A 20,636-nucleotide genomic window follows, 5' to 3' on the forward strand; every position below is an offset into this window, starting at 1 on the left:
GCAATTTAATAAATAGCATCGATTCCATCAGGCATGATCCTATACAGCGGAACATTGCTTGCATTTACAGTTAGTATTGTGCAAGGTCAGAAAAGCTTTACAAATCTGTCAAACATTGATTGTGAGTCACCTCCTGTATTCTACTGCAGAGCTGCACTCACTATTCTGCTGGTGCAGTCACTGTGTATATACATTACATCACTGATCCTGAGTTACCTCCTGTATTATTCTCCGGAGCTGCACTCACTATTCTGCTGGTGATGTCGCTGTGTACATACATTACATTACTTATCCTGAGTTACCTCCTGTATTATACTCCAGAGCTGCACTCACTATTCTGCTGGTGCAGTCACTGTGTACATACATTACTGATCCTGAGTTACCTCCTGTATTATACTCCAGAGCTGCACTCACTATTCTGCTGGTGCAGTCACTGTGTATATACATTACATTACTGATCCTGAGTTACCTCCTGTATTATACTCCAGAGCTGCACTCACTATTCTGCTGGTGCAGTCACTGTGTACATACATTACGGATCCGGAGTTACATCCTGTATTATACTGCAGAGATGCGCTCCCTATACAGTCCAATAGGAGCAGTGTTCCTGATATCTGGGGAAAATGACAGAACACCACATCTGCCACATGCACTCCCCAACCAGGTGTTAATGTAGCACTGGAATGGAACTGGCACCAGAATAGAGCTGGAAACCAATTACGAACAGTGCAAGGAAAAACAATTATGCAATTCAAGGTGTGCGAAAAAACAAAGTAGGGTCTCTGTTATACTCCAGAGCTGCACTCACTATTCTGCTGATGCAGTCACTGTGTACATACATTACATTACTGATCCTGGAGTTACCTCCTGTATTATACTCCAGAGCTGCACTCACTATTCTGCTGGTGCAGTCACTGTGTACATACATTACTGATCATGAGTTACAGCCTGTATTATACTCCAGAGCTGCACTCACTATTCTGCAGGCTTTGGAGTATAAGGCTAATGGACACACTGCGATCTCAAAAAACGCAATAAAAGATACACTAAGATTCCCCTATATGCATGCATTTCCTTCTCTCTGCAAAGTCTATGAGGTTTCTCTTTTGCTGGCCACATTGTGCACCTTTTCTTGTCTGTATCTTGGCTGTTTTTGGAGATGCAGCAGGTCAATTCTTTTTGCTATATTTTCAGCATATTTGAACCCTTCCAGTCAATAAATTTGACTTAAAAAATGCATTGGGCAAAAAACATGCGTTTTTTACTGTGGATGTGTTTTTTACGGCCAAAAAAAGCTGCATCTTTGTGGTTAGAAAAGTTGCACTGTGTGAACATAGCCTACGTCTACAAGCATACCCAGCTTAGAGCCTGTAGAGATACTTTTGGGATCAGCATTGTAGGAGTAGTTTTTGCACTGGATGCTGTAACGTTATAGCAGACACGCGCCCTCCTTCATACTGGCAGCTCAGGGCAGTAGTTGGCGGGGTCAGTGCAGTATCTGGCGATTGCTTCCAATAAGAGCCAGCAGAAATGCAGTTACCGTCACAGCCGCATTATACTCGGGATCGGTAACATCTTGTCCAGGGTCAGATTATTGTCGGCACAGAGCTGCATTATTTTTGCACAGAGGATGGATTTGGTTCTTCCTTTTCTCCAGATGAAATTACAATACAGTGTTATCTTGTCTTTCGTATGATTGCCCCTCAGGGGTTTGGGAGTTTTGCTGCAGGGATAAGTCAGCATGATCCTACGGGCGGCACGATGGCTCAGTGGTCAGCACTGCAGTCTTGTGGTGGCTCAGTGGTCAGCACTGCAGTCTTGTGGTGGCTCAGTGGTCAGCACTGCAGTCTTGTGGTGGCTCAGTGGTCAGCACTGCAGTCTTGTGGTGGCTCAGTGGTCAGCACTGCAGTCTTGTGGTGGCTCAGTGGTCAGCACTGCAGTCTTGTGGTGGCTCAGTGGTCAGCACTGCAGTCTTGTGGTGGCTCAGTGGTCAGCACTGCAGTCTTGCAGCGCTGGGGTCCTGGGTTCAATTCCCACCAAGGACACCATCCGCAAGGAGCTTGTATGTTCTCCCCGTGTTTGCAGGGGGTTTCCTCCGAGGTCTCCAGTTTCCTCCCACACTCCAAAAACATACAAATAGAGACCTTAAATTGTGAGCCCTAATGGGGACAGTGTTGCTAATGTATGTAAAGTGCTATGGAATTAATAGCGCTATATAAATGAATAAATATTGTTATCCTCAATATAAGTGGTGAATGTGCACAATGCATCCCCAGGTAATGGAAGAGCAGCCCAACATGCATAAAAAACCCTCTATAAATCAGGTTATGTGGTGGCTGTCCAAACAGACAGACAAGGTGAGGAGAGTGCATGACCCCGGGTGTCCTGTAATCCGCAGGGTGACTCGCCAAATGCAGTAACCAGCCGGCAAACAAGCTGCAAACAACAAGCTGCAAACAACAAGCTGCAAACAACAAGCTGCAAACAACAAGCTGCAAACAACAAGCTGCAAACAACAAGCTGCAAACAACAAGCTGCAAACAACAAGCTGCAAACAACAAGCTGCAAACAACAAGCTGCAAGCAATAAGCTGCAAGCAACAAGCTGCAAGCAAGCTAGCCAGATGGCCATCAAAACAGCGTGATGGAGCAATGTGGAAAAAAGCATAAATTCACAGGAGTGGGGGAGGGAGGGTGTAACCCCCCCAAAACGCAACTTCTGCAATCCCAAATCAGGACTACAACCTGAGCATCATAGCCGTGGAGGACTACAAGACAATGGTGACATCTACGCTCATGCTAAGGAGGTAGCAGACATTGGGGGTAAAGGCAGTCAAATTTCTTTTAGTTTCCAAAGTTTTCTGACTGTTTTTCGCTCTTTTAGTCAGCCGTTTCTATGGTTACAGAGATTATAAACATTCCGTGTGTTTTTACGCTGACAACTCCACGATGTTTCTGTACAGTGAATATTCCCAGTGCTGCCCCCGATTTCTCCAGACTTCTGCCCTTCCCCCGGCAGCTGGATGTCGGCAGCTGGGCCCAATGACTCCCGGTCTGGTCTCATCAGTGCTCGGTTTATCACAATTTCTGTTTTTTTCTTCACCCACCTGCTTTAGGACCAAATATTGGTTCTTAGGCTATATGCGCACGTTGCGTAAATACATACAGTTACGCTGCGCTTTGTAGCGCAGCGTAACTGCATGCGTAATGCGTCCCCTGCACAGTCTATGGAGATTGTGCAGGGGCCGTGCGCACGTGGCGTTTTAGAGCGCAGCGCTTCGGCTACTGCCGAAGCGCTGCGTAAAAAGTAGTGACATGTCACTTCTTTCCTGCGCTTTGCCGGCAGCTCCTGCTCTGTCTATGGGAGGAGCTGCAGGCAAAGCGCATGGAATCGGCTTCACTACGGACATTTCTGCAGCGATTTAAAGCGCACATGTGCTCTTCAGATCGCTGCAGAAATTTCTGCAGTGACCTGTACGCAACGTGCGCACATAGCCTTAGGCTATGTGCGCACTTACCGGATTTTGCCGTGGATTTTTCGCAGATTTGCTGCATGTTTCGCTGCAGAAAATGTTCATAACATCTCTGCAGTGACTCACCAGCAAATCCTATGGAGAAAAAAAAATCCTGTGCGCACTGGGCGGAATTTGACAGCTGCATGTTTTGCTGCGGTAATCCCGCAGCAAAAACAAGTGCATGTCACTTCTTTTCCGCACATCGCTGCGGGATTTCACTCCATTGACTCCAATGTTAATCATGAAATCCCGCAGGGAATAACGCAGGCAGCAAATTCTGTGCGGTTCACTGCGTTTTCCTGCGTTATTCCCTGCGGTATTTCGCGGTTTACCTCCGGTAATGTGCATCGCCTGTCTGCGGTTTGCAGGGAAGTGATGTCATTACAGGAAGAGGAAGCGGAGCAGAGTAAACACACACACATCACATCACAGACACAGATACATCACAGACACAGATACATCACAGACATAGAACACATAGACACAGACACACACACACACATAAAGAAAACGAAAATATAGAAAACAAAGAACGTGGGCTCCGCTGCATATTTACCGTCCAGCCGAGGTAAGCACACAGCGGCGGCCCGGTATCCTCAGGCTGGGGAGGGAGAGGGGCAGGGGTAATGTCCCCCGCCTCACTCCCCCTCTCGCAGCCGAGAATATCAGCCGCAGCTGCCCCGGGACTGTCGCATGCATTATGCGGCAGCACCGGGAGTGTCCTCAGCTCTTCCTGCCGCCGTGTAGCAGTGGCAGCAAGGTAATACAAGGGGTTAATGGTGGGGGGATCACCGCCATTAACCCCAGGCTTGATCATGGCAGCGTCTATGTGATAGCTGACATGATCAACCCATAAGTAAAGTGAAAAAAAAAAACACAGAAAAATCCTTTATTTTAAATAAAACCAACAAGCCTCGTTAACCCTTTTATTAACCCCTCCCGCACCAAAGCTCCGGCGTAATCCACACAGCTCCGGCATAATCCACAGGTCCTGCGCTGCTGACATCCAGCCGCGACTGTCACAGACATAGCGCTGAATGAATGCAGCAGACAGCAGAGGTAATTACCGGTCATTTCCCACAGCCGGTAATGTGAACTCAATGCCGACCGAGGGAAATGCAGCGATCTGTCCTCTATCTATCCCTCTGTCTGTCTATCTATTCTTCTGTCTATCTATCTACTATCTCAGAATTAAATGACTTTTTTTTTTTTTTTTCAATGTGCTTTATTGCATTGAATGCAATCAAGCACATCCCAACCCGCACGCGGCAATACCGCGGTAAAACCGCATGCGGTTTTCGGGTGCGGTTTCCTGCGGTTTTTTACCGCGGGTGCGGTAATCTTTGAGAGCATGCGGAATTTTCTCAAGAAAATTCCATTTCCCAGTGCGCACATGGCCTTAGAGGGATTGAGATCTAGAGAATTTCATGGCCGTGGATACAAAATTTCGGGTCAATGTCTTTCAGTGTGCGAGATCCATTTTTCCAATATTAATTAAAAAAAAAAAAAAAAAAAACAATAATATGTTGCATTTTCCTACTTCTTAAAAAGGAGTAAAAGGCAGACAGCAGATGGATAATATAGGTGTGCTGTTTCCATTCTTTCTCTTGGAGCCATAGACTTGCATGATCCACAGCATGTATTAAAAAACAAAAAGAGTAGCAAAAACTGTCTTTTCATCATACAGCTAACAAAGTGGAAGAGGGGGAGGAAAAAAACCAAAACAAAATCGCTGAAAAAATATCTTATCCCACAAAAGCTAGTTGCAATACAGATGCGTTCGAAAAAAAAGAAAGAAAACAAATAAACCCCATAGCTCTCTGAATACAGCAATGCAAAAAACTATTCTTTTTTATAAAGTAGTTTTTATGGTGTAAAAGCAGGAAAACAGGAAAAGCTATAGAAATGATATCGCTGTAACCGTACCGACCCGAAGAATAAAGCCGTCTTATCAATCTCAAAAGATGAACGGCGTAAACAAAAGACAAACAAAACCAAGATTTCTAAATAGAAGGGATCAAAAAAAAAAATGTATGTGGCCCAAAATGGCACCAATAAAAACTCCAACTCATCCCGCAAAAAAACAAGCTCCACATGACTATAGCCTTCGAAAGTCAGTGATGCATTTTCTTTTTCCGTTTAATATTTCTTTATTGTTTTCAAGAAAAATTATATAACAAAGCATGAATATAGATAATTTTGTAGTGCCCGGTTTTACAGAATATAGAAAAGTTGCAGTTTGGTCTGGGCATTTAAATCTTATACAGCATATACTACAGTGAACTTTATCGTAGGTCTTACAAGAAAAATTCTTCATAACATCCTTAATGACATCTTATCCCAAGTATATATCAATCTTTTATCTTTTCTTCTATTTAATATGTAGATGCCAATATCATTCTGTATAATCTTGCCATATATTTCAACAAGTAAACCTATGTACACTAATTAGATAAGCAAGAGAAGGAAAAGATGGGAAAGAAAGAAAAGCAAGGGATGAAAGGAGAAGAAGAGGGAGAAAGAGAAGAGAAAGAAGGAAAACACGAGAAAGAGAGAAGGGGAGATTCTGTAGGGTTCTGTGACGTCGCACCACGCCACCCTCCCATCAGGAGGGCCACTTCGCCCCGCCAAACATCAGTGTGGCAGCGTGCCCGTGTGTAACCAGGATTGGAATTGTTGCGTTTCTCTGAATTGAAGCCACGGATACCAGGTGGAAAAGCATAGTGAGTCTCTCCCTTCATCAAATGCTCTTATCTCTTCCAAACGTCTCAGGGCATCCATAGCCCCTACCCAGTCTGCTCTTCTCAATGTATAGGTGGACCTCCAATGTTTCGGTATGATCTGTCTCATTGAGATCATGAAGTATGAGAGCAGACCTCTCTTCGCCTTAGAGATTGCCCCCCCGTACATTGAGGAGAGTGCCACTTCCGGCGAGGGTGTCACTCCCACTTGATGTAAATGATTATAGAGAGCAAAGACGTCTTCCCATAATCCCTGGATCCCTGGACAAGACCACCAAACATGCAGCATTGTGCCCACCGAGGTCTGACACCTCCAGCAAGTGTCTGAGACCTCTGGAAACATTCTGTGGAGCCTGGTGGGTGTCCTGTACCACCGTGCGAGGATTTTATAGTTGAGTTCCTGCATTCTACATGAGATGGTGGATTTGTGTGTTAGGTTAAATGACTTATACCACTGTTCTTTGGAAAAAGTCTCTCAGTTCTGACTGCCATTGCCCTACATACTCGGGCAGGTCCCCCCCCGTCCCTCCAGACACTGTTATGTTGTAGATTATCGAGACTGTGTGGGGAGGTGTTTCTCGAAGGAAACATAGTCTGTCAAATGGAGTCAAGTCCTTATGCATCTCAGATCTCGGAGACAGAGAGTCTACAAAGCTATGTAGTTGTAAGTATTGAAACCAATGACTTGGCTCTCTTGGCCAGTCATCTAGCAAGGACAACAGTGGTCTGCAACTCTGTTGAGTAATGACATCTTTAACACGTGGGATCCCTCCCGTTGGCATTGAAATCAAGCTGGGACGGATTTCGTGAAGCCAGCATTGGAATGCAGGGTTGCCCACCAGTGGTGTCATAGGGCCCGGTTCCCCTGTCAGCCTATATCGCCTATTGGCCCTCCTCCATGCAGTAGCCAGAGAATCGGGGAAATTCCCAGGGTCTCCAAGTTGATTCTAGATGATAACCAGAAGATTCCCTGCGTCATGGTTGCGTGTAGATCACATTCAATCTCTACCCACAATTTTCTGTCCCTGTTATGGAGGAGATCCAGTATGCAATTGCCCACCGACGCCGCATGGTACGCTTTAAAATCAGGTAGCCCCACCCCTCCACCCCAGCGAGACCTGTTCAACATGGAGTATTTCAGTCGGGGTCTGGTACCTCGCCATACAAAATTGCTGATCATCTTTTTTTTAACTTGAGGAAGAAGTTTTCTCCTAGATTCAATGGGATTGTTTGGAACATATATAGTATTTTGGGTAGGACATCCATTTTAATTGTATTGACTCTGCCAAACCAGATGTATGTTTTTTAAAAGGTCTGGAAAATTATGTTCATATAGGTCTTGGTGTTTAGAAGGTATCCTGATCCCCAAATATTTTATGCAATTGCTGTTCCACTTAAAGGGAAAAACGGGTTTGAGGGCATCCTCTTCCACCGACGGTCTTTTTTTTTTTTTAAGTAAAGTGTTTAGTGTGAAAGTTGCAAAACCTTAAAAATAAATAAATAAAATAAACCTATAAACCTGGTATCGCTCTAATCCTACTGACCAGGTGAATAAAGCTGCCTAATCACTTATACCGCATGGTGAACAGCGTAAGAAAATAAAGCAATTCTACACCTGCTCTTGATTTATTCCTTCTGCGTACCAATGATCGCAGTATGGAGCGGCTCACATTTATCCTGCGCTCTACACTGAGCGCTTACTCCGGGGATTACATGTAAATCTCAGAAAAGCGCGATTCAGACAAAATTCACTAATGAGACAGAGGGAGTCACTGACCTCACATCTGGCCTGTGGTGCGGCAGTGTCCATCTTGTTAGGCCCCATGCACACACTGCAGTTTGTGGTGACATTTTAGTCACCAAAAACTGCATGCTTTTCCTTCCTCAGCAAAGTCTGGGATTTCAGCTTTTCTGTGCGCACGTTGCTTTTTTTTTTTGGCTGCAGCTGTATTAACAAAACTGCAGCGCGTCAATTCCTGTTGTATTTTTCCCTCAGTTTTTCACATATTGGTGTTAAAAACAAAACGCATAGTAAAGACGCATTATTTTAAGCTTTCTTTTGGCCATAAGATGCGTTTTATGGCCACAGGGTGCATTTTTGTGGTTACGACAAAATTGCTGAAGCGGCCATAGCCTTGCACTTCTTTTTAGCCGTGTACAAAAGTGCGGTAAACAGATTTGTTCACTTTAGAAAAAAATGGACACCGCTGAACAAAGGCAAAACAGTACGGAGTAACTCTGCTGCCTCAGTGAATGGATCCAGCGGGGAGGGGGTTAAGCTGCATCACGAATTTCGGAGAAGTAGATGGAAACCCCAATGTAAGTGCTCAGCATAGAGCACAGGATAAATGTGACCTGATCCAAAACATTTTGTAGCAGAATCACCACCAAAAAGCATTCAACTCAACACCACAAGTCCCCACTCAGGCCCGTCATCTGTTAATATAAATACAGGGGGCTTCCATGTTACTGGCTGCACAGAGGCTCTGGAAAAAAACACTTTTTTTTTTTACCTTATCCCTTGTGAAAATTTGAAATCTGGGACAAACATTTTAGTGGTCAAAATGTAATTATTTTTGTTCACCGCCCAACAGTAAAAATTCATTGACACGTGTGGTGTCAAAATGCACACTGTGACCCTCGATTAAGTCATTCAGGGGTGCAGTTTGTAAAAGGGGATCAAGTGTGTGTGTGGGGGGGTCTGCTGCTCTGTTAATGTGACATGGCACCTGCAAGCCATTCCAACTAAATCTGCACTCCAATATGGCGCTCCTTCACTTTGTACTGTGCCTCCTTTCCGAGCTCTGCCGTGCCCCCAAACAGTAGATATCCACCACATACAAAGGTAGCAGCGCACTCCAGAGAAATTGCACAGTAAATTGTATGCTGCATTTTCTCTCATTACCATTGTAAAGATGCAAAATTTGGGGCTAAAGTAACATTTTTCAGAGAGAAGGAAAAAAAAAAAAAAAGCAACATTTTCCTTTAGTTCCTGTGAAACACTTAGGCCCTGTGCACACTGGAAAACGGAATTTTCTTAAGAAAATTTTGCAGGGTCTGAAAGATTACCGCACCCGCGGCAAACTGCATGCGGTTTGCTGCGGTTTTACCGCGGTATTGCCGTATGCGGGTTGGTACATGTGCTTTAATGCAATAAAAGCACATTGAAAAAAAAAAAAAGAAAAAAAAAAGTAATTTCCTTCTGAGATAGATGGCAGACAGATAAATAGACAGAAGAATAGATAGAGGGATAAGATAGATAGGGTTGCATTTCTCCCGAGCGGTAGTGAGTTCACATTACCGGCCGTGGGTAAGGCCCTGTGGTTACCTCTGCTGTCTGTCTCGTTGCGAGGCTGCATTAAGCGCTGTGTGTCAGTCGCGGCTGGATGTAAGCATCGCAGGATGTGGATTACGCCGGAGCTGTGTGTTTTGGGAGGGGTTAATAAAATGGTGAACCCGGGGCTTTTTTGTGTTTTATTTAAAATAAAAGGATTTTTCTGTGTGTCTTTATTCACTTTACTTACGGGTTGATCATGTCAGCTGTCTCAGACGCTGCCATGATCAAGCCTGGACTTAGTGGCGGCGATCCGCCGCCATTATCTCCTTATATTACCCTGACTGCCACTGCATCACGGCAACAGGAAGAGCCGGGAACACTCTGGGACTGCCACATAATGGATGCTACAGTCCCGGGGCAGCTGCGGGCTGATATTCTCGGCTGCGAGAGGGGGGGGCATTAACCCTGCCCCTCGCCCTCCCCAGCCTGAGAATACCGGGCCGCCGCTGTGTGCTTACCTCGGCTGGACGGTAAAAAATACGGCGGAGCACGTGTTTTTTTTTTTATATATGTCCGTTTGCTTTCTATGTGTATTCTATATGTCTGTGTGTGAGTGTGATGTATGTGAGTGTGATGTGTGTGTGATGTGTGTGTGAGTGTGATGTGTGTGTGATGTGTGTGTGAGTGTGATGTATGTGAGTGTGATGTGTGTGTGATGTGTGTGTGAGTGTGATGTGTGTGTGATGTGTGTGTGAGTGTGATGTATGTGAGTGTGATGTGTGTGTGATGTGTGTGTGAGTGTGATGTGTGTGTGAGTGTGATGTGTGTTTACTCTCTGCTCCGCTTCCTCTTCCTGTCATAATGACATCACTTGCCTGCAAACCGCAGGCAGCGCTGATTACCGCAGGTAAACCACGAAATACCGGAGGGAATAATGCAGGAAAACACAATGAACCGCACAGAATTTGCTGCCTGCGTTATTCCCTGCGGGGTTTCACGATTACATGGCAGTCAATGGCGTGAAATACTGCAGCGATGTGCGGAAAAGAAGTGACATGCAATTGTTTTTGCTGCGGGAATCCCGCAGCAAAACATGCAGCTGTCAAAATCCGCCCAGTGCGCACAGGATTTTTTTTTCCCATAGGTTTTGCTGGTGATTCACTGCAGAGATGTTATGAACATAACATGCAGCGAAACATGCAGCAAAACCGCAGGAAATCCGCGGCAAAAACCAGCAAGTGCGCACAGGGCCTTAAAAAGGGAAATAAACGTCTTGGATGTGGTTTTGAGAAGTGTGAGGGGTGCAGCTTTTTAGAATGGGGTCACCGGATATTTTCTGTCACCTAGGCCACTCAAAGTCACTTCAAATGTGAGGATTATCCCCAAAAAAAAAAAAAAAAAGTTTTGTAAATTGTTAGAAAAATAAAAAATTGCTGATCTTTGAACCCTTTTAACTTCCTAACCCCCCAAAAAATAAACCAAAAAAAAAGATGTAAAACTGGTGCTGACGCCCCCTGACGAAGGCTTCCTAGCCGAAACGGCCGTCGGGAAGGACACGGACATCACTCCCTGACCACCAATAATCTCAGGTTAGTGTAACACTACACCAATTAGCTATACAACTTTGGAGTTCCCTCTCCTTATTCTCTATGGGCCACTACGGTTATACACTAGATATGATATTGGCTATGCTTTGCTAATTTATGGACCCGTATGGAGGGGATATGAGGAAAAATTTCCTCTTCTATCATTTAGTGTTATAGCTGACCTGACAGACACTTTATATCCTCTTTACCAACAGCAGAATGTGATTGTTATTATATGACTCGGTTGTCAGCTTGCAAATGTGTGACAATACTAACTTTATGTGCTACCAGACCTAGGTACTGCTACTTAGGTCTGAATTCTTTCCAACCCCCATATGTTACCTATAAACTTCTCTGGTTTTGGTAATTCCCAGCCAGTATTTGTGAATGAGATGAATGGAATGGGTGTGGATCTTGTGTTAAAAAGCATTAAAATTAATACATCTAGTTATCAGATATGTTATAGTAAGACATATAAGTTCACAGTTCTGTTGGAGGGCATAGGTTATTAATAAAGTTTATAAGTATTAAAATATCCCTATTGAATATATATGCTGAGCACGGAAGGATATATATAAATCCATTCCAGAAGCTTCCCGAGGCTTCCAGAAGCTTACGTAATATGAACTATATTCAACTGTGTTCCACTAGAACACCCTATATGGGCTAAGCAGCTGGTATATAATACACGATGGAGGGGGGTTACGGGGCGCTCCTCCACGCTGCCTGCGGTGAGAAGATTCCAGTGCTGCAAAGATGAAGACACGCTGTCCAGCGTAGGAGATGAGATGACATCCCATGCATTGCCGTTCAGGAGCCAGAGAGAGATGGGTAAAGACTTCCCATTGTTCAGTATGGACTAAATGAACTATTTTTACATAAGCTATCAAAGTATATTATTTTTCCTTTCTGTAACTGAACCCTGGCAACCATTGTATTTTAAATAGATAAAATACATTTATTTTTTACATCTTTGGAAGTTCTTTCTTTCATGCGGCTTTACGTATTTTGAAGAAAAATATTTAAGAGTATATTTTTTAACATCTTGTTCCCTATTTAATGGGATTTTTACATTTGGTTTGCTGACATCTTTGCCCATATATCTACTATTTTACATTGTTGTGGATATAATAGATGGTTGATACCATATAGTTGCACTATATTATTGTCTGATCAATGTGACTATTTATCACTTCTGACAATTGTCTGCTTATATTGGTCATTGATTGTTGTCCGTGCCCTCACTTGTTCTGTGCCGCCCTGCACCTACTCCTTGTCAATAAAGATTTCACCTTTTGCACCTTGGATATTGGTCGTGTGTTTCTCTCTTGTTCTGCTATAAATTACGACCCATCCTCAGTCCCCATCCAGCTTCCTATACATAATATGAAGTTTTATGTTCATAAATGTGTCTGGTAAATCATGGTTTGGCTGCGGCTTTTTTTGTATAATGGCGTGAAATACTGAATCCCGCAGCAAAACATGCAGCTGTCAAAATCCGCCTAGTGCGCACAGGATTTTTTTTTCCCATAGGTTTTGCTGGTGATTCACTGCAGAGATGTTATGAACATAACATGCAGCGAAACATGCAGCAAAACCGCAGGAAATCCGCGGCAAAAACCAGCAAGTGCGCACAGGGCCTTAAAAGGGAAATAAACGTCTTGGATGTGGTTTTGAGAAGTGTGAGGGGTGCAGCTTTTTAGAATGGGGTCACCGGATATTTTCTGTCACCTAGGCCACTCAAAGTCACTTCAAATGTGAGGATTATCCCCAAAAAAAAAAAAAAAAGTTTTGTAAATTGTTAGAAAAATAAAAAATTGCTGATCTTTGAACCCTTTTAACTTCCTAAACCCCCAAAAAATAAAAATAAACCAAAAAAAAAAGATTTAAAACTGGTGCGGATATAAAGTAGGCATGTGGGAAGTGTTATTTGTTAACTATATATTGTGTGACATAACTCTCTGGTTTTAGGGCATAAAAGAAGGGAATTTTGTTACTTACCGTAAATTCCTTTTCTTCTAGCTCCTATTGGGAGACCCAGACGATTGGGTGTATAGCACTGCCTCCGGAGGCCACACAAAGCATTACACTAAAAAGTGTAAGGCCCCTCCCCTTCTGGCTATACACCCCCAGTGGGATCACTGGCTCACCAGTTTTAGTGCAAAAGCAAGAAGGAGGAAAGCCAAGAACTGGTTTAAACAAATTCACTCCGAAGTAACGTCGGAGAACTGAAAACCGTTCAACATGAACAACATGTGTACCCGAAAAACAACCAAAAATCCCGAAGGACAACAGGGCGGGTGCTGGGTCTCCCAATAGGAGCTAGAAGAAGAAGGGAATTTTGTTACTTACCGTAAATTCCTTTTCTTCTAGCTCCTATTGGGAGACCCAGACGATTGGGTGTATAGCTACTGCCTCCGGAGGCCACACAAAGCATTACACTAAAAAGTGTAAGGCCCCTCCCCTTCTGGCTATACACCCCCAGTGGGATCACTGGCTCACCAGTTTTAGTGCAAAAGCAAGAAGGAGGAAAGCCAATAACTTGATTAAACAAATTCACTCCGAGTAACATCGGAGAACTGAAAAACCGTTCAACATGAACAACATGTGTACCCGAAAAAACCCAAAAATCCCGAAGGACAACAGGGCGGGTGCTGGGTCCCCAATAGGAGCTAGAAGAAAAGGAATTTACGGTAAGTAACAAAATTCCCTTCTTCTTCGGCGCTCCATTGGGAGACCCAGACGATTGGGACGTCCAAAAGCTGTCCCTGGGTGGGTAAAGAAATACCTTATGTTAGAGCTGCGAAGACAGCCCTCCCCTATGGGGAGGCAACTGCCGCCTGCAGGACTCTTCTACCTAGGCTGGCGTCCGCCGAAGCATAGGTATGCACCTGATAATGTTTGGTGAAAGTGTGCAGACTCGACCAGGTAGCTGCCTGGCACACCTGTTGAGCCGTAGCCTGGTGTCGCAATGCCCAGGACACACCCACGGCTCTGGTAGAATGGGCCTTCAGCCCTGATGGAACCGGAAGCCCAGCAGAACGGTAGGCTTCAAGAACTGGTTCTTTGATCCATCGAGCCAGGGTGGCTTTGGAAGCCTGCGACCCTTTGCGCTTACCAGCGACAAGGACAAAGAGTGCATCGGAGCGGCGCAGGGGCGCCGTGCGGGAAATGTAGATTCTGAGTGCTCTCACCAGATCTAACAAATGTAAATCCTTCTCATACCGATGAACTGCATGAGGACAAAACGAAGGCAAAGAGATATCCTGATTAAGATGAAAAGAGGATACCACCTTCGGGAGAAACTCCTGAATGGGGCGCAGCACTACCTTGTCCTGGTGGAAGACCAGGAAAGGAGCCTTGGATGACAGCGCTGCTAGCTCAGACACTCTCCGAAGAGATGTGATCGCTACCAGAAAAGCCACTTTCTGTGATAGTCTAGAAAGTGAAACCTCCCTCAGAGGCTCGAAGGGCGGCTTCTGGAGGGCAACTAGTACCCTGTTCAGATCCCATGGATCTAACGGCCGCTTGTACGGGGGTACAATATGACAAACCCCCTGCAGGAACGTGCGCACCTTAGGAAGTCGTGCTAGACGCTTTTGAAAAAAGACGGATAGCGCCGAGACTTGCCCTTTAAGGGAGCCGAGCGACAAACCTTTTTCTAACCCAGATTGCAGGAAAGAAAGAAAGGTAGGCAATGCAAAAGGCCAGGGAGACACTCCCTGAGCAGAGCACCAGGATAAGAATATCCTCCACGTTCTGTGGTAGATCTTAGCGGACGTGGGCTTCCTAGCCTGTCTCATGGTGGCAACGACCCCTTGGGATAATCCTGAAGACGCTAGGATCCAGGACTCAAGGGCCACACAGTCAGGTTCAGGGCCGCAGAATTCCGATGGAAAAACGGCCCTTGGGACAGTAAGTCTGGTCGGTCTGGTAGTGCCCACGGTTGGCCGACCGTGAGATGCCACAGATCCGGATACCACGCCCTCCTTGGCCAGTCTGGGGCGACGAGTATGACGCGGCTGCAGTCGGATCTGATCTTGCGTAGCACTCTGGGCAAGAGTGCCAGAGGAGGAAACACATAAGGGAGCCGGAACTGCGACCAATCTTGCACTAAGGCGTCTGCCGCCAGAGCTCTGTGATCGCGAGACCGTGCTATGAAGGTTGTTGTGCCTGGACGCCATTAGGTCGACGTCCGGCCTTCCCCAGCGGCTACAGATTTCCTGAAACACGTCCGGGTGAAGGGACCATTCCCCTGCGTCCATGCCCTGGCGGCTGAGGAAGTCTGCTTCCCAGTTTTCTACGCCGGGGATGTGAACTGCGGATACGGCGGAGGCCGTGGCTTCCACCCACATCAGAATCCGCCGGACTTCTGGAAGGCTTGCCGACTGCGTGTCCCTCCTTGGTGATTGATGTATGCCACCGCTGTGGAGTTGTCCGACTGAATTCGGATCTGCTTTCCTTCCAGCCACTGCTGGAAGGCTAGTAGGGCAAGATACACTGCTCTGATTTCCAGAACATGGATCTGAAGGGTGGACTCCTGCTGAGTCCACGTACCCTGAGCCCTGTGGTGGAGAAAAAACTGCTCCCCACCCTGACAGACTCGCGTCTGTCGTGACTACCGCCCAAGACGGTGGTAGGAAGGATCTTCCCTGTGATAATGAGGTGGGAAGAAGCCACCATTGCAGAGAGTTGTCCGTCTGTGAAAGGGATACTTTCCTGTTCAGGGATGTTGACTTCCCGTCCCATTGGCGGAGAATGTCCCAATAAAGAGGACGCAGATGAAACTGCGCAAACGGAACCGCCTCCATTGCCGCCACCATCTTCCCGAGGAAGTGCATGAGGCGTTTTAAGGAGTGCGACTGACCTTGACGGAGAGTCTGCACCCCAGTCTGTAGTGACCGCTGCTTGTCCAGCGGAAGCTTCACTAGCGCTGGCAGAGTATGAAACTCCATGCCAAGATACGTTAGTGATTGGGTCGGTGACAGGTTTGACTTTGAGAAGTTGATGATCCACCCGAACGTCTGGAGAGTCTCCAGCGCAAGATTCAGGCTGAGTTGGCATGCCTCTTGAGAGGGTGCCTTGACAAGTAGATCGTCCAAGTAAGGGATCACAGAGTGTCCCTGTGAGTGCAAGACTGCTACCACTGCCGCCATGACCTTGGTGAACACCCGTGGGGCTGTCGCCAGACCGAATGGCAGAGCTACGAACTGAAGATGGTCGTCTCCCATCACGAAACGTAGAAAACATTGGTGCTCTGTAGCAATCGGCACGTGGAGATAAGCATCTTTGATGTCTATTGATGCTAGGAAATATCCTTGAGACATTGAGGCAATGACGGAGCGGAGGGTTTCATCCGGAACCGCCTGGCCTCCACGTGCTTGTTGAGCAGTTTTAGGTCCAGAACGGAACGGAAAGAGCCATCCTTTTTTGGCACCACAACCAGATTGGAGGAAAACCGTGTCTTGTTCCTGAAGAGGAACAGGGATTACCACTCCTTCTGCCTGCAGAAGAGCATCGGCTCGGTGGGGAGGTGGGGACGTTCTGAAGAATCGAGTCGGAGGACGAGAACAGAACTCTGTCCTGTGCACGTGGGCACAATGTCCCTCACCCACCGGTCTGTGACCTGTGGCAGCTAAATGTCGCCAAAGGCGAGCGAGTCTGCCATCAACCGCGGATGCGGAGAGATGAGAGAGCTGAGAGTCATGAGGAGACCGCCTTGGTAGCGGTTCCTCCGGCTGCCTTCCTTGGGCGTGATTGAGCCCCCGGAAGCTGAGCCCCTCTGAGGCTTTTCAGCTCTTTTGGACGAGGACAATTGGGACCTGCCCGAGCTTGGGAAGGACCGAAACCTCGACTGTCCTTCCAGGACAGCATTAATAGGGTAAGTCGCAATGCAGACATTGCGAGGTTACGGACGCCCCTGCGGCACAAATGTACATATGCTCAAGACCAGCTGTGCAAGAACAGCTGAAAAGCTTAGGGTGCCCATACGGCTGTAAATGCCGGAGCAACCGACACGCCGATAGCCTCATAGACAGATTTCAACCAGAGTCCATCTGTCTGGCATCTTTAAGTGAAGTCCCATCTCCACTGCAACTATGGCTCTAGCCGCAAGCCTGGAGATTGGAGAATCCACCTTTGGACCCTGGGTCCCGCGCTTGACCACGTCAGGGGGAAAAGGATAACGTGTATCCTTAATACGTTTGGAGAAAACGCTTATCTGGTAAGCGTGGTGTTCCTGGACTGCTTCTCTGAAGTCAGCGTGGCCAGAAAAATACTCAATATACGTTTGAGCTACTGAAATGGGACTTCTCCTGCTGTGAAGCTGACTCCTCCGCTGGGGGAGCTGAGGGAGAAAGATCCAACATTCCATTGATGGACGCTATAGGATCATTCCTTATGGCGTCACCATCCGGTGTATCCGGATTGAGAGTGGTGTCAGGATCAAAGTCCTGATGAGCTACGTCTGCCTCATCATACAGAGAGCCTCGTGGGACCCCCCCGGAGCACCGATTTTATTCCCAATGAGGGTGGCCAGGGAGCAATGATCCAGATTGCCCATGGCCTGTCCGGACTGCAAGTCTCTATCCCATTGCAACTCCATCCCTGTCCTTGGACAGGGTTGACAGGTGGCTCCTTTGGCCACGTCTAGTAGAGACCCCAGCTGACCAAGTGCTACAGGGGAGCATTGCACACAATGGGGTTCAGTGCCGTGGAACAGTATCACATGCAGTAAAAACAGCATCGAAAGCCTGTGTTGCTTATATGCTGCTGCCGACTAGCCATCTAGGATATAGAGCCAAGAATGGCGACCGTACAGTGCAATGTATAGCATACAAGCATAAAGTACAAATGAACACTGCAGCACATGCAATACAAGCAGCATAGAAAGCCTGTGCCTTGGCACCCCTGCTTTTCTGCTGCTGTAGACTAGCCATCTAGGGGAATATAGCCCAGAATATCGACCATACAGTGCAATGTATAGCATACAAGCATAAGTACAAATGAACACTGCAACCCCTGCAATACAAGCAGCATAGAAAAAACCTGTGCCTCAGCACCCCTGCTTTTCTGCTGCTGTAGTCTAGTCATTCTAGGCGAAAATAGCCCAGACTAGCGACCGTACAGTGCAGTGTATAGCATACAAGCATAAATACACATGAACACTTCAGTACATGCAATACAAGCAGCATAGAAAGCCTGTGCCTTAGCACCCCTGCTTTCCTGCTGCTGATGTGTCGCCATCTAAGAGGGCATATAGCCAAAAATAGCGACCTATGCAGTGTAAGCATAAAAATACAAATGGACAACTGCGGTATTTAGTGGGGTCAGCACTTCAGGTGCCGCTTACCGCCCGCCTATAAGCGGGTGTGTGGTCCCCTAGTCCTGTGCCTGGTTGCCCAGAGTCCGATCTCTCAGCTCGGACTGCAGGAATGGCTGCCGGCGTCCTTCTCCAGCTCGTGTGAGTAGGGGCGGGCCGTGGGCGTGCCCCCAAGTCAGAGCGGGAAACCGGCGTCCCACAGTGTCCAGTGAGAGGGCTGGAGCATGTAAATAAGGCTCCAGCCCTCGGCGCTGCTGATTGTACAGCGTCTCTCCCCCTACCCTGATTGACAGGGTGGGGGCGGGAACGAAGCGGAGCTAGGCCGCAAAAGCCGGGGACTGGATTTATAAGCGCCGCCGCCGTAAAAGCGCGGTCGGCGCTAAGTCCCCGGCGCACTACAAGTCCCAGCCGCGCCGCCGCTCCCGGAGCGTCCGGCGCGGTAGTTCCCCATACATAAAGTCACTCAGCTAGGCTGCAGTGACTGTAACCCTTTACTGTCCCCGGCGCACTAGCACACCCAGCAAGTCTGGAGTGTGCTGTGCCTGTGTGTACGGGGACACAGAGTACCTGAATGGTGCAGGGCCATGTCCCTGAACGGTACCCAGCTCCGTATCCAGCAGGTTCAATGGGTCTGTGGATGGAGCCCGGCCTCAGGGCTTTGGGCCGGTAAGATCCCACTTCCTCAGAGCCCCTCAGGGGGATGGGGAAGGAAAACAGCATGTGGGCTCCAGCCGCCGTACCAGCAATAGGTACCTCAACCTTACAAACCACAAGCGGGGTGAGAAGGGAGCATGCTGGGGGCCCTATATGGGCCCTCTTTTCTTCCATCCGATATAGTCAGCAGCTACTGCTGACTAAACAGTGGAGCTATGCGTGGATGTCTGACCTCCTTCGCACAAAGCAGAAAACTGGTGAGCCAGTGATCCCACTGGGGGTGTATAGCCAGAAGGGGAGGGGCCTTACACTTTTTAGTGTAATGCTTTGTGTGGCCTCCGGAGGCAGTAGCTATACACCCAATCGTCTGGGTCTCCCAATGGAGCGCCGAAGAAAAGGAATTTACGGTAAGTAACAAAATTCCCTTCTTCGGCGCTCCATTGGGAGACCCAGACGATTGGGACGTCCAAAAGCTGTCCCTGGGTGGGTAAAGAATACCTCATGTTAGAGCTGCGAAGACAGCCCTCCCCTACGGGGAGGCAACTGCCGCCTGCAGGACTCTTCTACCTAGGCTGGCGTCCGCCGAAGCATAGGTATGCACCTGATAATGTTTGGTGAAAGTGTGCAGACTCGACCAGGTAGCTGCCTGGCACACCTGTTGAGCCGTAGCCTGGTGTCGTAATGCCCAGGACGCACCCACGGCTCTGGTAGAATGGGCCTTCAGCCCTGATGGAAACGGAAGCCCAGCAGAACGGTAGGCTTCAAGAATTGGTTCTTTGATCCATCGAGCCAGGGTGGCCTTAGAAGCCTGCGACCCTTTGCGCTTACCAGCGACAAGGACAAAGAGTGCATCCGAACGGCGCAGGGGCGCCGTGCGGGAAATGTAGATTCTGAGTGCTCTCACCAGATCTAACAAATGTAAATCCTTCTCATACCGATGAACTGCATGAGGACAAAAAGAAGGCAAAGAGATATCCTGATTAAGATGAAAAGAGGATACCACCTTCGGGAGAAACTCCTGAATGGGGCGCAGCACTACCTTGTCCTGGTGGAAGACCAGGAAGGGAGCCTTGGATGACAGCGCTGCTAGCTCAGACACTCTCCGAAGAGATGTGATCGCTACCAGAAAAGCCACTTTCTGTGATAGTCTAGAAAGTGAAACCTCCCTCAGAGGCTCGAAGGGCGGCTCCTGGAGGGCAACTAGTACCCTGTTCAGATCCCATGGATCTAACGGCCGCTTGTACGGGGGTACGATATGACAAACCCCCTGCAGGAACGTGCGTACCTTAGAAAGTCGTGCTAGACGCTTTTGAAAAAAGACGGATAGCGCCGAGACTTGCCCTTTAAGGGAGCCGAGCGACAAACCTTTTTCTAACCCAGATTGCAGGAAAGAAAGAAATGTAGGCAATGCAAATGGCCAGGGAGACACTCCCTGAGCAGAGCACCAGGATAAGAATATCCTCCACGTTCTGTGGTAGATCTTAGCGGACGTGGGCTTCCTAGCCTGTCTCATGGTGGCAACGACCCCTTGGGATAATCCTGA

The 20,636-nt window shown here is 47.4% G+C and overlaps 1 protein-coding gene across 2 annotated transcripts in view; it reads right to left on the reverse strand.

Annotated features, from left to right (window-relative positions):
- Positions 1-20,636, reverse strand: part of LOC142243653 (KAT8 regulatory NSL complex subunit 1-like) — a 167,908-nt gene that overhangs the window by 77,402 nt on the left and 69,870 nt on the right. The gene's annotated exons all lie outside the window — the stretch shown is intronic.

This window comes from Anomaloglossus baeobatrachus, chromosome 6, assembly GCF_048569485.1.
Source record: "Anomaloglossus baeobatrachus isolate aAnoBae1 chromosome 6, aAnoBae1.hap1, whole genome shotgun sequence".
In the NCBI taxonomy this organism is placed as follows: Eukaryota; Metazoa; Chordata; class Amphibia; order Anura; family Aromobatidae; genus Anomaloglossus; species Anomaloglossus baeobatrachus.